This window comes from Silurus meridionalis, chromosome 4 (genome assembly GCF_014805685.1).
Source record: "Silurus meridionalis isolate SWU-2019-XX chromosome 4, ASM1480568v1, whole genome shotgun sequence".
Lineage (NCBI taxonomy): Eukaryota > Metazoa > Chordata > Actinopteri > Siluriformes > Siluridae > Silurus > Silurus meridionalis.
Genome location: NC_060887.1, coordinates 5,947,985 through 5,965,716, shown reverse-complemented (window position 1 = coordinate 5,965,716; position 17,732 = coordinate 5,947,985). Strand labels below are relative to the sequence as shown.

At 37.2% G+C, this 17,732-nt stretch overlaps 1 protein-coding gene and 2 long non-coding RNA genes across 4 annotated transcripts in view; 2 read left to right on the top strand and 1 right to left on the bottom strand.

Moving 5' to 3' along the window:
- The window catches only part of LOC124384871, a 169,343-nt gene that overhangs the window by 84,285 nt on the left and 67,326 nt on the right, over positions 1-17,732 (top strand). The window lies entirely within an intron of this gene.
- On the top strand, positions 2,007-3,055 carry LOC124384732. Of its 2 annotated transcripts, XR_006925546.1 has the most exons (3): positions 2,007-2,132; positions 2,402-2,570; positions 2,736-3,055. It is a non-coding gene; the product is annotated as an uncharacterized LOC124384732 (long non-coding RNA). The 2 variants fall into 2 exon arrangements; XR_006925545.1 differs by lacking the exon at positions 2,007-2,132 and having other exon boundaries at positions 2,291-2,570.
- Positions 6,246-7,084, bottom strand: LOC124384772. The gene is made up of 2 exons (XR_006925589.1): positions 6,777-7,084; positions 6,246-6,404 (listed from the first exon to the last, which is right to left on the bottom strand). It is a non-coding gene; the product is annotated as an uncharacterized LOC124384772 (long non-coding RNA).

Below are 17,732 nucleotides of genomic sequence, written 5' to 3'. Positions count from 1 at the left end.
AGGATTTTATGTTGATGCGTGCGAGGCACTCCAGGCAGAAGGTGTGGCCACATTGCAGCACTTTGGGTGTGTTGAAGACGTTGTTAAACTGACTGAAACACACGGCACACTCCAGCTCTGAGAGGTCATCATTACAGAAAACCTGGGCTTCAGAGACCTCCATGGTGCAAGACGTGGTGGTGGTGCAGGGTGTTGTGCATGGTGCTGTAGAAGGCGCTGTGGGCTCCGTGGGGCTGTCAGGGGCATAAGGAGAGCGATCCATGTCTGTTCGAGAGCTGAAAATCAAACACACACACACACACACACACACACACACACACACACACACACACACACACACCACAATCTGGTTTATTTGCTTTACGAACTGATTCATTAAATACAGCACCAGTATGTGAGTTTCACATGTGTCCGATTCTTAACCAGCAAAAAGCCTTTCCTACTGTTAATGATACATTTGTTTTGAAATGCAACAACACAGAGTCATGCAAAGCAGCAGAGAGAGAGCAGGCTGGAGCTGTGTGCATGTACCACATGTGTGTCATTCACAGTGTCTGACCAGGGGTGCAAATATGGGGTATGCAGTAATATGCAGTGCACAGTGGCACCACACCTGGTGGGGAGGTAGAGTTACAGTTAGGGTTAGGGTTAGGGGGGCATTGCATGTAGGGAATTTAAATAAATAAACATGTCCCTCTCCACAAATAGCTGCTTAAAGTGAAATGCGTAATTAACTGCCAAATATTTACCGTCTTCAAGTACCACATTTTTCTCTGAATGTATTCTAGACAAATATATCAACAATGAATTATAAGTACTAAATGTGCACATGCAATTATTATACAGCCATGGTGTGAGATTGTGGAATACTGTCTATGATTGAGTCTGTAATTTCTCGACAAAAGTGTTTTTAAAACTAAACCAATATAAAAACATTTATTCAGCTCATAAATCCTATAAAACATGCAGCATTAAACATGAACTTCCAGCAGATGAACATCTCATAATACTGTCTGGAAGTGAGAAATGTACAGGTTGTTTTTACTACATACATACTGTATTTATACCAAGAGATCTTTACAATTGACACGATCATTGTAGAGGAAAAAGTTCACTCAATTAATTTCATTATATTTTATATATATATATTTTAACTGGTTAATTTATGCATCCCGCAATGCATCACGGGAAGAAATACTTCCGCAAAAGTCTTCAAAAGTATAAAAAAATCTTTCCTATAAGAAAATGACAGTATAAATAATAGAAACATGTTGAATAGAAAATAGTTTGATGGAGAAACTCACAGATGAAACACGATGAATCTCTGGATTGCGCTTCACATCAGCGTTATTTAGCCACGCCCACATCGCCTGTGACGTAACAACCCTTTTCCTCGTTTTAAACCTATAGATGTTACAGGTGTATAATTTACCCTGTTCAATTTACATGTCCTGTTTCAACTCATACAAAACTGTTGATTTGTCATGTTTATACTCATATCTGTGTTTAAAAATGTAGTTACCTGATTAAAATGGGTGCTTCTCTTAGATGCCTTGATAAAAGAAGCTGATGTCACTTCCTGTCCTAATTCCTCCTCTTCTCTTTCTTTATTGTAATCTCATTGAAGTGGTGGGTTTCTCCTAAATTTATGAAAAGTTAATTTATTTCGATATGAATTTCTTATATATTATATAATTCTTTTTTTTTTCAAGAGACAGAAATGTAAAACAGGGTAGTGTAGAAAAATATGACGTTGTGGCGCCCCCTAACGGTAGCAGCTGAAAGAAGAAGACTTTTATATTTATTTTTCTCACTCAAATCTTTGTGTGATGTTACTTTATCTATCTGTGTGATTATTTTACACTTTTTGGGTGTATATTTATGAATGTGAGAACACATGGTGATAAGTCTACCACACATTTATTTTTATAGAGAACAATAAGTGAAATTTCACCACAGAGGCTGCTGATTTGTTCTTTGTTTATCAGAAAAAACATTAAATACTTTCAGTGAACTGCAGTCTGCTGTCCCGTGTAGCGGTGGACAGCGAGAGGTCCAACCTGGAGGACAGAGTGATGGAGTTGGAGGAACAGCTCAGTGAGACACACAGAGAGTGTGTGATCAACACCAAAGTGAGAAACTTAATCCTGGTGTAAATGATTGTACAGCCGAATGAAGAGTCTCATTGTGGATGTGAACATTAATGACTGAATCCGTGATCCTCTTCCTCATAGCAGTGTTTTGGGAGTGTGAGCAGGAGTGAGAGACTCACAGTGTCTTGAAGTACCAGTACAATCATCTGAGGGAAACTGTAACCTACAGAAAGGAGTCACTATAAAGTGTTTAAATGTCTGTGTAGACGCCAATAAATCCAACAAGCTTTTTCTTGTAAAACTTCCAGGTCTTCTGGATGAAGCTGAGAAGAAACACGAGCAGGTGCTGGAGTCCAGTGTTCAGCTACAGAAAGAGATCTACAAACTGGTATCAGACATGGACTTACTGTAGCCTCAGCTGAGCTGAAAGAGGAAGAGCTTCTTCAGACTAACAGGAAGTGCAGCAGGTTAATGGCAGTAAGTGGGAAACTCCTTGCATTAAGCAGTACATGATGAGTTCCTCCACATGCTGTATGAACTTGAAGAGAAGAAAAATTGTATTTCTAGTTGGAGATGTTGAGTTTCTTGTTGATTGAATGGATGTAAAGTTTAAAGCTCTTCTGTTCCATGGTTGTGTTTTAGGAGTGGGAACAGTACCAGGATGTTTACTGTACCATGAAGGTGAAGTACGACGGAATGAAAGAATCCGTGAAACATTTGTAGATTTTCATCACAGACTTGTACAGAGCATGTAGCGCCATCACTTGGCCTGAAAAGCAGCTCAGTGGTCACGTGGTCGGTTATGGCGCTCAATAAGTTCCTGATGTGGTTTCTGTTTGTATTTTTTTCCTCATTTCATTAATTCTTTCTTTGCATGTGAATGTGAATGAAAATAAATCTCTTGTCACTGTGTGATGTAATATTTTTGCTGGAAATTGCAATAATAAAGTACTTAAAATGTATGCATTGTTTTCTTAATGTACTTATTTAACTTTAACACTTATTTTATCAAAAGTCTCTTTTCATTATATGGGACATGGTTTGTATTAATGTTATATGTTTATTTTATTCTACTTAATAATAATAATAATAATGAAGATGATAATGGGTTCAGCAGGTTCACAGAATAATTTACGAGTCACTGTTCTATAAACAATAAAACATTTTATTTTTAATGACTGAAAATGCTACAAAAATGTCACATGATGAAGTATAATAATGCAAACACACAAAGATACAAATACAATTTCCAAATGATGTAAATATTAGTAAGGGGGATTTAACAATAAATATAAACTTTTATGAATAAAAAGTTCCAAAGTGGGTTTAAAAAAACAACCTAATAATAAACAATAATAGATACAAATATTAAATCCACAAATGTAGAATCATAACACAACTATATAATATTAGCAAACAATATTTATAAACTGTAACATTAACACGTCTCTGAATGACTCAAAACACCAGGGAAAAGAAACAGAAACAGAAACAGCAGGACTGGATGCAGATGAAGGACTGGATGAAGAAGATGGACTTTGACTACCAGGCTGTAAAGACACATATTGTATATTATAATTTAAGCATAATAATAATAATGCTGATGATGATAATGACACATGAAGGGCTTTTTAAATGACATGAATCTGCATTGGTACATTTACATTAGGTTTGGCTGCTGAATTGTTGCTGAAGGATCCAGCAAACTGTGACTTTGTAAAGTAAAAAAGACGCCAGCACATGTAAAATAATGAAAATCCAATAAAAGACAATATGACTATAAAATATAAAAATAATGAATGAGCAGTGATAATGTAAGTGCAGGCTGTATAATAATGGGGGTGGAGGTAGGGGGCGCTACATCAGTAGGAGTGGAGTAAAGCAGGTGGAACACTTGCAGCAGGTGAAACACTTACGACCTGGTAAAAGAACAATAAAGAGTGTGGAACACAGGTTTTATTTACCTTTTAGTCTTGATATTTTTTACAGATCTAAATAAGAAGAAACATTGAAAATCTAACATTCAGACCTTTTACAATTATCTCAGTGGTTCCTCTATTTAATAACTGGATGAGACATGGGAATAGATAAAGCAAACATTGTTATATATGATTAGGGGGACAGAGGACATTTAAAGCACATGAGTGTGGTCACAAATATAGTTGTGCAGGTCCACAGTGACGTGACATGAAAGAGATGATCACCTGAAAGTCTGAAATGAACACTTTAGGAGGGTGGAATCCACAAAGACGTTTCTGTGGTCCACCGGAAAGTTTCAACTGGTCGTGGACCTGCACTGGACATTTCTCCCTCTGTACAAATAAAGACCTTTAGGTTATGGTACCTGTGTTTAATCATGTTCTCATACACATTTCTGTCTGCACAAACCTTATAAAACAGATCCAACCATTTCTTCTGACGGGGAGCAGGTGTGTTTCCAGCTTCAGAGCCAAACCCCAGTGCTGCCAAACCGCCGCAGACGAGACGTCCACTCATCGTCCTCTACCGCCGCAGACGAGACGTCCACTCATCGTCCTCTAAAGCCTTGTGTGAAACAAACACAAACAAACAAACAAACACAGTAACGTAATGAATGTACAACAGATTCTTTAAATATCTTGTTTTTAATATTGTACATCATAATAGACGACAGCATGAAAAGTGATGCAACATACTGCACTGATGAGCTCAGGAAAAAACACATTAATGTAAATGTAATGCACGTATGAGAAACATTTTTTACAGATACTTGAATCTGTTGTTGATGTCAGTAATTTAGTACAGAATAAGAGACATTATGTTTTGACTGCGGCCCGTGTGCTGGTGCTTTCATGTAACAGGGTGGAGCAGGCAATCGCTGAGTCTCGGCCGTGTGCGTGTGTGGTCACGTGACAGCACATATTAAAATCCTCTCGTTTGTCAAACAGGGCGGTGAGACCCTCAGTCTAAATATCATGAGATGTAAAACAGTTTTGCACCTTTCACACTGCGCTGAAACAAATAAACCCCTTTGGATTTCACATCCAACACCTTAAACTCTCGGCCATTACATTAAATCTCATTAAAAAGTCATCATGTAAGAGTTCTTGCCTCAGCTGAATACCGCACTTCCTAAATATTCTGAGTTGATGCTCTGAATGTCCTGAATAATGTGTCTGATTTTAACCGAGTGACAAAAAAAGAAACAAATTCACTGCAATACGTCACGCAGAGCAACATGTTGTTCTACAGACACCGTATTGTTCCTGTTGTCGTGTAGTTCCTTGTGTATGATGTAAGACTTGTTGGCAGCAACGTCCAAGAAGTTTAAAAAGATCTTTCTGAACCTCTTTGTTCTTGTGGCTAACACTTCATCTTAGGGTATTTAATTCCTTCCCCACATTGGGCAAGAAAAGCTTTTGCACTGGCGCACTGAGATGACAAAAGTTTGTGTTTATCACGGTGACACCACTAAATCTGATACACACAAAACGGGGGTGGAAATGTGTACGCCACGTTCCACACAAACGTTACAGACACGTTCCACACAAACGTTACAGACACGTTCCACACAAACGTTACAGACACGTTCTACACAAACATACAGTGGGTACGGAAAGTATTCAGACCCCCTCCGATTTTTCACTCTGTTATATTGCAGCCATTTGCTAAAATCATTTCAGTTCATTTCTTCAAAATCTGTGTTTTTCTGTAAATATGGGGTGCTGTGTGTACATTATTGAGGAAAAGAAATGAACTTAAATGATTTTAGCAAATGGCTGCAATATAACAGAGTGAAAAATTTGAGGGGGTCTGAATACTTTCCGTACCCACTGTATACAATCAATACATAGATAGATACATACAATCAATAGAACCACATGGTATTAAACTGAGCGTGTGTGTGTGTGTGTGTGTGTGTGTGTGTGTGTGTGTGTGTGTGTTTTGTTGTTAATGTTGTGTGCTTGTAGATCTGGTCTTTACTCACAGATGCTGAAGGAGCTTTAACTGAATTGTAAACTTGCGCTGGTTTCTCCTCCACAGCTGGATCTTGAGCTGCAGCTGGTTTCTCCTCCACAGCTGGAACTTGAGCTGCAGCTGGTTTCTCCTCCACAGCTGGATCTTGAGCTGGGTGGTGGTGCATGGCCGTTCTTAGTTGATGGAGCAATTTGCCTGGTTAAATCCGATAACGATCGAGACTCCGGCATGCTAAATAGTTACGCGGCCCCTCGCGGTCGGCGTCCAACTTCTTAGAGGGACAAGTGTTTAGACTCTGGGTGTGGTGGTTCTTCTCAGTCTCGCGCTCCTTACGAGATTAAAGTGTTGATGGAGCTGTAACACAACAGAGACACTGCTCTTACACACTGCTGTTAGTCTTTATGCCGACACCAGCAAAATTACCCCCTGATGCTGACTGAAATCCCCTCATATGACCAAACCCACACTTTATATTAATAGATTTCACTTTATAGCTGTTAAAAAGTTTGCCGTCAAGATTCTCTTTTGCCAAATTTGCCGCCTCTTGAGATTTAAATTGGACACATTCATAACTTTTTGTCTCCGTCTTGTAACGGACAACCTTCAGGAGAGACGTCGTGTCAACACACAATTCATTTTAAAACAGATCTGATACAGGACTTTAGTAAATAAAAACGTTTGGACCCCCCTAGTCTAAAGGGTCTACTATATTCTCCTACTACTTACACACTTAGCAGCTACCTGATGTTCAATAGTAGAGTAATGTTTAATAGAGCGACTGTACGACTGCTGGAACAGTGACTTTCCAAACTGTATGGGATTTTATTCTCTTTGAAACACTGAGTTTATTATTTATTTTTAGAGCTGCAACAACTAATCTAATCAATAATGAAATTGGTTGTGAGTGAATGCTGTGATCCTCATCATGTGAAAATGGTGTAGTTTAATGAAGTGTTATTGTGTAAACTGTTTGTTTGTAACTTCGGGACTCACACTGGATCTGTTCTGTCGTGACTCGCGAGCATCAGGTTGCGCAATCGACTCGATCACATCATCATCATGATTTAATTAAAACGGTGCGAACAAACACTAAATCTAAAAGCAGTAAATAACAGCATTTGTACACTGATGCATATTTTTCCTTTTTTTTTTATACATTAAGTCTGTTAACTTGCTGCGTTTCTCCGTTTCATTCTCTTTTTATAGCATTTGTCTACAACAGTAACTAATCTGTTCTAAAAAGTGATTTACTGCAGCTTTACTACGTTCAAATGCTTGTTTTCAATTTTAAAATATTTAATGTATGCATATCATTTCATTATTATACAACATTTAATTATTATATATTCTAGATGTTTATATTTTCACAACTAAACAAAATTACTGTAGTTTTTTAAACAAAAATGATTTTAAAAAATGCTATAATATTTTATATAGATTTTTTTTAAGTATGTTTGCCAACTTGCCATCTGTAAAATATAATACAAATGTTGATTTACACAAATTGCTTCATCTTTCATACTTAAATGATTTTGTATGATTAATGATATACAGTTATAATAAACAAAACATCTAATTAAAAGTTTGTTTTTTATCCAATTAATCTAAAAAAATCATTAGATTAATTGATTACCAAAATAGCTAGTTGCAATATTTATAATTATTGTAATTACAATTATTATTGATAAACAAATCCCCCATAAAATCCTCAAACAGGTGGAAAGGTGATCAGGAGCATCAGTACCGAGTGAAGAGAAGAAAAGTGATCTGTTCCTCATTTATTGTCTAATCCTGATCATTAACATCAAATTCATGGACTTGCAGGAAAAATGAAAAAAAGAAATGTTGCAGTGAGCAGAAATGGAGCTTTCGGCTAATAGTGTAGGAGAACATCATCATTAGCCTCATGCTAGCCGGGTTTGCTAGCGCTGTTTTTGTGTTAACTAGTTTCTTGGAATATTTGACACAAATTGACCAAAAGACGAATACATTCAATTATTCTTTATTACGATATTTATAATTTATTTATAGCTCACTAAATGTAGAATATTTAACCTGAGGATGAAACCTATTGAAGCTAAGATTAGTTAGCCGGCTAGTTAGCCTAGCTCAGTGGTTCTTAAAGTGTGAGTCTCGGTGTTGAAAAGAGAATTAAACCCATAAAGACTAGAAAGTCACCGTTACAGGGGTCTTACAGTCGCTCCATCCCGGCAGAGGGTCTTCATCCTCCACCTGGAACACGGAGTTTCTCCCGGAGCTCATTACTGATGATGCAGAGTAGTGATGAGTCGGTTATGAACGATTCCTTGATTCTGAACGAGTCTTTAATGTGACTCAGAAGAACGATTCGTCTCTAAGAGTGATTCTTTATTTTCTACTGGACGCGCGTTCGTTCATTTTCATAAATGAGATTCAAAGAACCGAGTCACTAAAATGATCCGATCTTCCCATCACTTTGACAGCAAAGGCGTGTTGATACTAGAAGCTCCGCCTCTCTGGTTGCGTCCGCATCCGTGATTGGTGCAGCAATTTTCCATTACACACTAATCAATAGAAACCAAAACAGAACAACAGTGGTACTTTGACCTACGAGTGCATTAATGTACGAGTTTTCCGAGGTACGAGCGGTCACTTGGTCGATTTCTTGCTTTGTTACGCGAGCAAAAAATTGAGGTACAAGCTCGAAACGCCGCTGCTAGATGGCGAAACAAAGTGAGAAAGCGAAGATTGTGACTAAAATTAAGATAAGCAAAGAAGAAAAAGTAAAAAATTAAAAGTTTAGGGATACGTAGTGTACAAGAGTGATAGAGAGAGTAGCAAAAAATTGAGTTTTCCATCCTCCGCCGCTTATCACCCCCCGCACCATTCCGCGGGCATTTTCTTTAGCTAAGGTCGTCTCATCTCCAAGGAAAATACACTGAATAAAACCTTATTATATCTTTACATACTCTTTCTATTATGTTTTTAAACAAGATTTGTTATTTAGAAATGTATTTTCTTAATTTAATAAAATGAAACATAAAACGGGGGGTCATTTTGAGGGTTGGAAAAGGATTAATGCCATTTTAAGTGTTTTCAATGGGAAAAATTGATTTGATGTGCGAGCAAATTGAGATACGAGCTCGTCCATGGAACAAATTAAACTCGTAGGTCAAGGTACCACTGTACACGCCACAAAGCCATGCCCCGTTTCCATGAAAACCAGTACACAAACAATCTCTTTTTCTGGCGACCGGACAATCAAGACTGCTTGTGGATAATTTTTGAAATATTTAATAAAAACACACTTTATATAAAAAAAGACAATTAAGTTTCTATTACTGATTTTACTTTATTTATGCTGATTATTTCCCTGTAATATCACATTCCCAATGTATTATCTATACTGTAGAATTGTCTGTCATGTAATTTGATCACATTTGATCCATGTAAATCTCTGTAAACAAAATCAACAAGTGATAAACTGCACAGGAAAATCTAGTGTTCTATCTAAATCTTTTCTTTTCTTTTCCACAAAAATGCTTTAAATGCTTTATGTATTAAAAACCAGCTTCTGCCTTCAGTGTGTAAGAGAGTAAAAGCACATTATTACTGCATGATACAATTCTGTCAAATCAATTTGATCTCAGCATAAATCACCAATGTAAACATTCTAATGAACCTACATGTGTCAGGTAGGTACATGTGTGATAACAGTCAGGAGTTTGAGTCTGGAAAAACTGTGTGCTTGTGTGTCAGTTATCAAATCTCCTCTCCCAGGAAATCAAACCCAGACCATCCTGAGAGCAAAGAGATCTGCATCAGACATGCCCCCACCCAGTGCTGCTAAAAAGCCTGCTCGATGCTGCAGCTCACAAACACACAAAACAATCCCTCATCACTAGTGCATTAAAAACACTGCAGGATTCCTGTGATGAGGTTTTATCTTCAAACTGGATTGATGCACTACTTGAGACGATCAAGGCAGAGAAACAGTCTATGGGACATGAACTCCTGCAGTCTCTCTGTAGGGTTTATGTGGGATTGTGTCAACAGTGAGGAGACTCTCATAAAGCACATGCCCTCGCCTACAGACTTCTTAAAGAAGGTGAGATTATATTGACATTTCATTATATATTTACTAAAAATGATCCGGACAGTGATATAAAGAAGCCTGTTCTGTTTTTGGTTTTGTGTTTCTTCCTATAAAGTGTATTTTAAATCTGTGGTATCGTTTTGTTTCCTTCACAGACTCTTCTGAAGCCCCAAAACTGATAATGGTCATGGTGACAGCATGGCCAAGTGTTTTCTCCTGTAACAGCCCTTTATGCAGAGCCGTTCACATCGTGTGCAAAATGAAGGCATACGGAAAGATTTATTATTTGCTCAGCAAATATCTGCACTGGGATACGGTAAGTAGCTGATTCTTATCACAACAGTCATCAGAACAGTCATTAAACATCGTTTTTCAACTGGAGTTTTCATGTGTTTTACTGCACACTTAATCTACTTTTAATGTCCAATGTCCATGTGATCTATGGAGCACATTCATTATAAATTCATGTTGAATTTAATTAAGTATTTTATTTTTTTCTTAAAAAATTCAAGCTGAAAGTGTTACAGGACATCGCTATTGTAGTCTTTTTTTTATTAGTGTGAGTAAACGCTGATAACCAGCAGCAAAGAAACTGCACTTAACTCCAGTGTTAATGTCGCTGTTTATGACAAAATGATGAGATTAGTGCAATAAACATGCAAGCAAAAAAATCTGTGTTTTTAATATCATTAAAGGATCAAATAAACACGTCCTTTATCAATCTTTATTCTCTGATTTTTAGTTCTCTATCAACAGGAAAGTGCTTCAGCAAGTCCTAATTTTATGATGGATTTTGTGTGCAGATTTGCCGTGGGAACTGCAGCTCGCAGTGGTTTATGCCACTCATGATCTGGCACCCAGCAGCCCCAAAGTCGCTCTGAACGCTTTGGAATCGTGGAAGAAAGACCTCACAAAGCCCGTTCCTCCAGCCGTCTCTCCAAGTGCCTGAAGCAGATCAGCTTTCTCTGTTCTCACATAAATACAAAAAAGATTATTACAGCAAATAATGTTTAATAGATATAATTTTTTATATATTTTTGTACATAAATAAATAAAACACATAATAGATCTGCACAGTGATATTGATCGTCTCTTTACAGTGGTGGGTCGTGCTTTTCACACCCAATCATCTGCCTTCAGTCCCAATCATCCTCTTAAGAACATCAATATGATGCCACAGCTGTAGAAACCATCATTATTATACAGCATATAATACATGCAGTATAACAGAGCACATACAGATTCTTGTGATTTTCCCTGCATTACAGTTTTCCTGGTGTTTTGAAATTAAGTCAAACTGTGTGTTTTTGTACAGATTCTACAAAGAAAATGCAAAAGTATAAATGGCTCAAGAAAAAACTTGGGTTGACCTTTATATAATGTCCTTTATACTGAAAAAACCTTCAAAATGAGCGTGTTAATAACACGTTAACCCAAATTCATTTTAACAGCACTAATATTATTAATGCACAATTAATGCAGCACGCATTTCTTCATTTTTATGAAAAATTAAAACCTTTAACGCAACACATTTATTCACAACGTTCTTTCCTTTACTCAGATAGTTATATTTTTATCATGCCGAACAAACACTTAAATCTTGGAGAGGATTTCCAGGATTGCCCATGGGGCATCGTAGATTTCTTGATTGCTAACAGGTGTGGCACTTTTTCACTTTTTCCATCACTAAACATTTGTTTTATTGATGCGTTAATTCTCAAATCAAAGACCAGAATCTGCCAATTAAAAGCATCCGTGAGGAAACAGCAAAAGTTCTGATTGGTGTCATGATAATTTACGTACAGGGAAAGCTTGTATTGTGAGTAACATGATTTATAAATACTTTACAGGAGGAGCAAAAACTTTTTTTTATTTAACGCATTACGAGCAATAACTTGCATTGTGAACATCGAGCATCACACTAACAACATGCAAACGGCTCACGCTCAACTACTCAGCTTTCCTTTTCCCAAAAGTCTTGGGGATCATCAAGATGTTTTCTGGCAAAAAGTAAGACGAGCCTTTACGGTCATTTTGCTTAGCAGTTTTCGTCTTTAAAAAACATTTTTGCCAGGTCTCTTTCTCATGGTGGAGTCATGAACACTGACCTTAACTGAGGCAAGTGAGGCTGCAGTTTTTTGGATGTTGTTGTGGGGTCTTTTGTGACCTCTTGGATGAGTGGTCTCTGTGCTCTTGGGGTAATTTTGGTCAGCCGGTCACTCCTGGGAAGGTTCTCCACTGTTCCATGTTTTTGCCATGTGTGAATAATTTCTCTCACTGTGGTTCACTGAAGTCCCAAAGCTTTAGAAATGGCGTTACAGCCTTTTCCAGACTGAAAGATCTCCATTTCTTTCTCATTTGTTCCTGAATTTATTTGGATCTCAGCATGATGTCTAGCTTTTGAGGATCTTTTGGTCGACTTCACTTTGTCAGGCAGGTCCTATTTAAGAGATTTCTTGATTGCTAACAGGTGTGGCAGTAATCAGGCCTGTGTGTGGTGAGAGAAATTAAAATATTTTACACAGGGTCATGTTGTTTTGGGTTTTGTTTTCCCTCAATATTAAAATAAATATTTAAAATCTGCATGTTGTGTTAATTTGTGTATCGTTTACTAATATTTAAATTAGTTTGATGATCTGAAACATTAAAGTGTGACAAACATGCAAATAAATAAGAAATCATGAAGGGGCAAACACTTTCACACCACTATATATATATATATATATATATATATATATATATACAGTAGTCACATGTAAGGCGTGAGCAGCACCTGCCACAAATTCCTGTAGTTCCTTCAGTGTTGCTGTTGGTAGCTCCATAATTAATTTCTCCTCATCCTCTTATCATATTATATATATATATATATATATATATATATATATATATATATATATATATATATATATATATATATATATCATCCTCTTATCATATTATATATATATATATATATATATATATATATATATATATATATATATATATATATATATATATAATATGATAAGAGGATGAGGAGAAACTAATTATGGAGCTACCAACAGCAACACTGAAGGAACTACAGGAATTTGTGGCAGGTGCTGCTCACGCCTTACATGTGACTACTGTATACTGTATTCTGTACAATTCTGGGCTGTGGGTTAGGGGGCAAGAAGGAAGCCGTTTTTTTTTTTTTTACAAAGAACAATATGCAAGCCTGTCTGTCTTCTTCTTCCTCTTCTTTTTCTTTCAGCTGCTCCTATTAGTGGTCACCACTTTCAAACCAACCACCTGCATGTCTTCTCTCACCACATCCATAAACCTTCTCCTTAGCCTTTCTTTTTTCCTCCTTAGCCTTCTCCAATACACTCCATGCTTCTACCAACATACATGACACACACACACACACACACACACACACACACACACACACACACACACACACACACACACACACACACACACACACCAATATCTCAAAAACCCAAAGGTGAATGAGAGAGATCCCAAAGTGACCTACCTAGTAGCTCAACTCGTAGCCTAATCAAAAAAAGCCCCACACTGTGGCAGAGACATTAATGCCCCCCGCCTGCAAAGCCGCTGTCAACAAGATGCTCGGCCCTGACGCAGTTAAAGAAATAGCGAAAGTTTCTCTCAGATTACACAATTACCAGACATATTGATGAAACTGAAAACAGAGAGACACTGAGAGCTGCTGAGCGAAAGCTTTGTAAGTGTGTGTTGAGTACATGTGTGTTATCTAACAAATCTAAGTTCCTTATCATCTCTCTCTCTCTCTCTCTCTCTCTCAGGATACCCAGAATGACAAATGAAATGGGAGATGCTCCCAAAATAAACAGAATTGATGTTGATGCCATCAGGCACAATAATATTATTGGACCTCCGCAGAATCCAGACCGAAGTAAGTTTCTCTTCAAAGCGGATGCTGTTACAGAACCACTGTGAACGAGTGTGTGAGCGAGTGTGTGAGCGAGTGTGTGAACGAGTGTGTGAGCGAGTGTGTGAGCGAGTGTGTGAATGAACGTGTTAGAGATCACACAGTATGTGCCTTATCTTCCTTTGTAGTTATTGTTGTTCCTGTCAGGATCATTGGGAACAGACTTTAGAGTCCAGACACATGTACTGTAAGTATCTCCTCAAAAGCATATGCTGTTACAGAACCTCACTGTGAACGAGTGTGTGAACGAGTGTGTTAGATCTCATTCAGCTAATGAACATGTAATCATGTGTCATTTCATCACGTGTGAATTTGATTCTTTCGTGTGAAATGCTGCTTTTGTCTAAGTTACAGATGTTACATGTTTGTTTCACATGAAAATACAGTGAGCTGATATGTGAATAATGATGTGGCAGCATTCTGAACACTGGCTGCTTCTTGTTCCTGCTGTTAAAATGTGTGACGTATTTCTTGTTGTTTTTAAGATTCTTTATATGAGGTGTATGGTTCAACCACCAGCTGACTTTAAATTTAAAGAAAAATAAATGGGATGAGGAAAAAAAGAAGGCTACACTAGATATGGTTTGGAGTTCTAATATGTTCCTCTCCTCCATTCGAGAGCTCCAGGATACCGTGAATCACTATAAGATACAGAAGAAGACTGAAGAGCTTGAGAAAAATCATTTTAAGAAACCAAGAGCAATTGGAGAAACATGTAGTTCAGCTGAGGGCACTTTGGGTTCTGACTATGAGAAACAGCAGCAAGATGAGACAAATCTGGACATCATGAACAGGAACAGAAAGCTGAACCTCTACAAGCCCAAAGAGTCGCAGAAAATCTCTAAGGAAACAAAGATTCTTAGGTGAGGGAAGAGAAATGAGGATGGAAACCGAGAGTGACTGGAGGAAGCTGTACAGCTGTTCAGCAATATGACTTCAGCACTAGAGAAAGAAAACCAGAGAAAGAAAAAGAGGAGATCAAGCTGGACATGTCCTACATATAATAAAGTACAAACATATCAGTGATTATTGTAACTGAATATTTTTTCTTCCTTTAAAATAAATAAATATCTTAAATATAGTGTGTGTTTTGTTTCTATTATTAAATTATTATTGTACATCATTTAAATTTAACTAAGAATTAAAATCAACATGATAAAATGTTGGGAAAAGTTCAAGTATAACTTTTGACAACTGCAGTTAGTAGAAGAACATCAGAAAGAACTATTTTGCATTAAATCCATTAGAAAATAACAATTTAATTTAATAGATTCATTTTAATAATTCAGTCCATTCAGTTTGGTCAATTCAGTTTAAAAAGATTCGGTTCGGTGAGTTCGACTCATTAGATTCATTTCAAGTGACTCGGTTCAAGAGAGTTCGGTTCAATCACTTCTATGCAAAACAATGAGGTTCATGAGAGTCGCTTCACCGTTTCAGCTCGACCGAGTCTGAATCCATAGATAGTTCCCGAAATTTCCTTTCAGCAGTCTCTCAAAAAACACAAAATTACATTAATTTTAATCAGCTTAATTTAACTTCTATTTCATTTATTTATATCACAAAAATTCAGCTTAGAAATTAAACATGAACCCCCTGTTTGTTAACCCGTCACTATTCTAGATTGTATTTAGTTCAGTAAACTTAAGTTCATTTAAAGGAGAATTCAGTGCTGTTTAGTTCAGTAAAGTCTTCATTTAATCCAAAACTATTCCATTCATTAAATTCAATTATCCTCAAATTAATATTTTTACATTCAATAAAAACAAATCATCCAGTTTTCATTGATGTTTATTTAGTGAATAATGCATTTAATAAACAATTGGTTTCACTCAGAATGACGTTTTATTTTTTAATAAGTAGTAAAAATCTGTTTTTTATAAAACTCATCTGAAGCATAAAGATAAAAGTGCACCAGTTGGTTAAAAGAAAACATTTAAAAGTAAAACATTTATTCCAGCTCATAAATCCTATAAAACATGCAGCATTAAACATGAACTTCCAGCAGATGAACATCTCATAATACTGTCTGGAAGTGAGAAATCTACAGGTTGTTTTTACTCCATACACATGAACTTACTTTGAACAGAAACACAATCATATCATCAATAAATCAATTCATCAATAAAGTCAATAAAAGAATCCCAAACTGCTGTGTGTCTTGTCCTCGCTATTAATGACGTCATTAGAGCTCCACTACTTCTAATTACCTGCTGTGACAGTGAGCTCTAATACACATCACACTGCCACCTACTGGTCATTTATGATTCTGCAACATTCATAGAGTCACTCCGGTCAACTTCCGGTTCTCAACTCGGATTCACTCGCTTTATACACAGTTTACAGCCGTTTTTATCTTATTTATGACTGTAATATCACTCTTCTCTCAGGAACAACAGAAAAGCTGTGAAGACATGATATTTTATCCGCTCTTTACCTCTGTAATGTGCGCATGCGCATAGTGTCAGGTTAAGCGAGACCGGGTTACGTCACAGACGGAGGGCGGGGCATCTCCCTGTGACGTCACAGTAAGGTAACGTCTATAATTGGGAACGAGTCTCTGTTTCTCTCATTTCCGAGGTTTTTGCTTGTGAGTAAAGAGGCATAAACATGGAGCTCTTCAGAAGGTTGAGAGAGTTTTTTCAAACCAGAAGAACAAAGAAAACTAAGCAGATTGCTGAAATGAAGGAGAAGCTGGAACACATGGAGAAAGTAGAGAAAGACTTGGATGCATTTTCTCTTCTAATAATAGAGAAGATAACAGAAGAGAAAGAAGAGAAAGCCATTCTGCTACAGACGGTGCAAAAGCTGGAGGCTACTTTGGCTTCTGAGCGAAAGCAGCAGGAACAGGACATAACTGAGAGAAGCCAGAGCTGGGCGAGAGAACAAAAACAACTGGAGGAACGTGTTGCTCAGCTTGAGGTCACTTTGGATCAGACCACCATGGAGCTCCAGTCTTCCTTGAAAATCAATGAGGAACTGGAGAAAACTGTGGACTGTGAGAGAGAGCTGGACCAGAGAACAAAAGAAAGTGGAGGAACATGTTGCTCAGCTTGAGGTCACTTTGGAACAGACCACCATGGAGCTCCAGTCTTCCTGAAAATCCATGAGGAACTGGAGAAAACTGTAGAATGTGAGAGAGAGAGCTGGACCAGAGAACAAAAGAAAGTGGAGGAACATGTTGCTCAGCTTGAGCCCACGCTGGACTTTAAAGAAAAACAAGAGGACGAAAGAGAGAAAACTAAACTTGACATAGAGGAGAGGAACAACTTACAGCTTCAGACCAACAGGGGGCTCCAGGATACCCAGAATCTCTGTGAGGAAGAAAAGAAGACTTCAGAGAATAAAACAGATCATTATATGAGAGTCCGAGAGCGATGGGAGGAAATTGTTGCTCAGCTGAGACAAGAAAACATTCAAAAGAAAAGGAGAAATAGAAAAAAAAGAAGACGACAAGAGAAACAGAGAGTCTGAACACTTTTACTACAGCGAGACACAATAAACACTATTAAATAAATAAAGATTTTGAATTTCAATCATGTCTAATGTCTCTTCATCACAGAGAGCATTCAATGATGGCATTTTTTTTCTTGAAATCCACTTTAGTAAAGTCAGTGATGTTTGATGTCCTTAAAGAAAAGGAATTTGACAGAAACTGAAGTTGAGG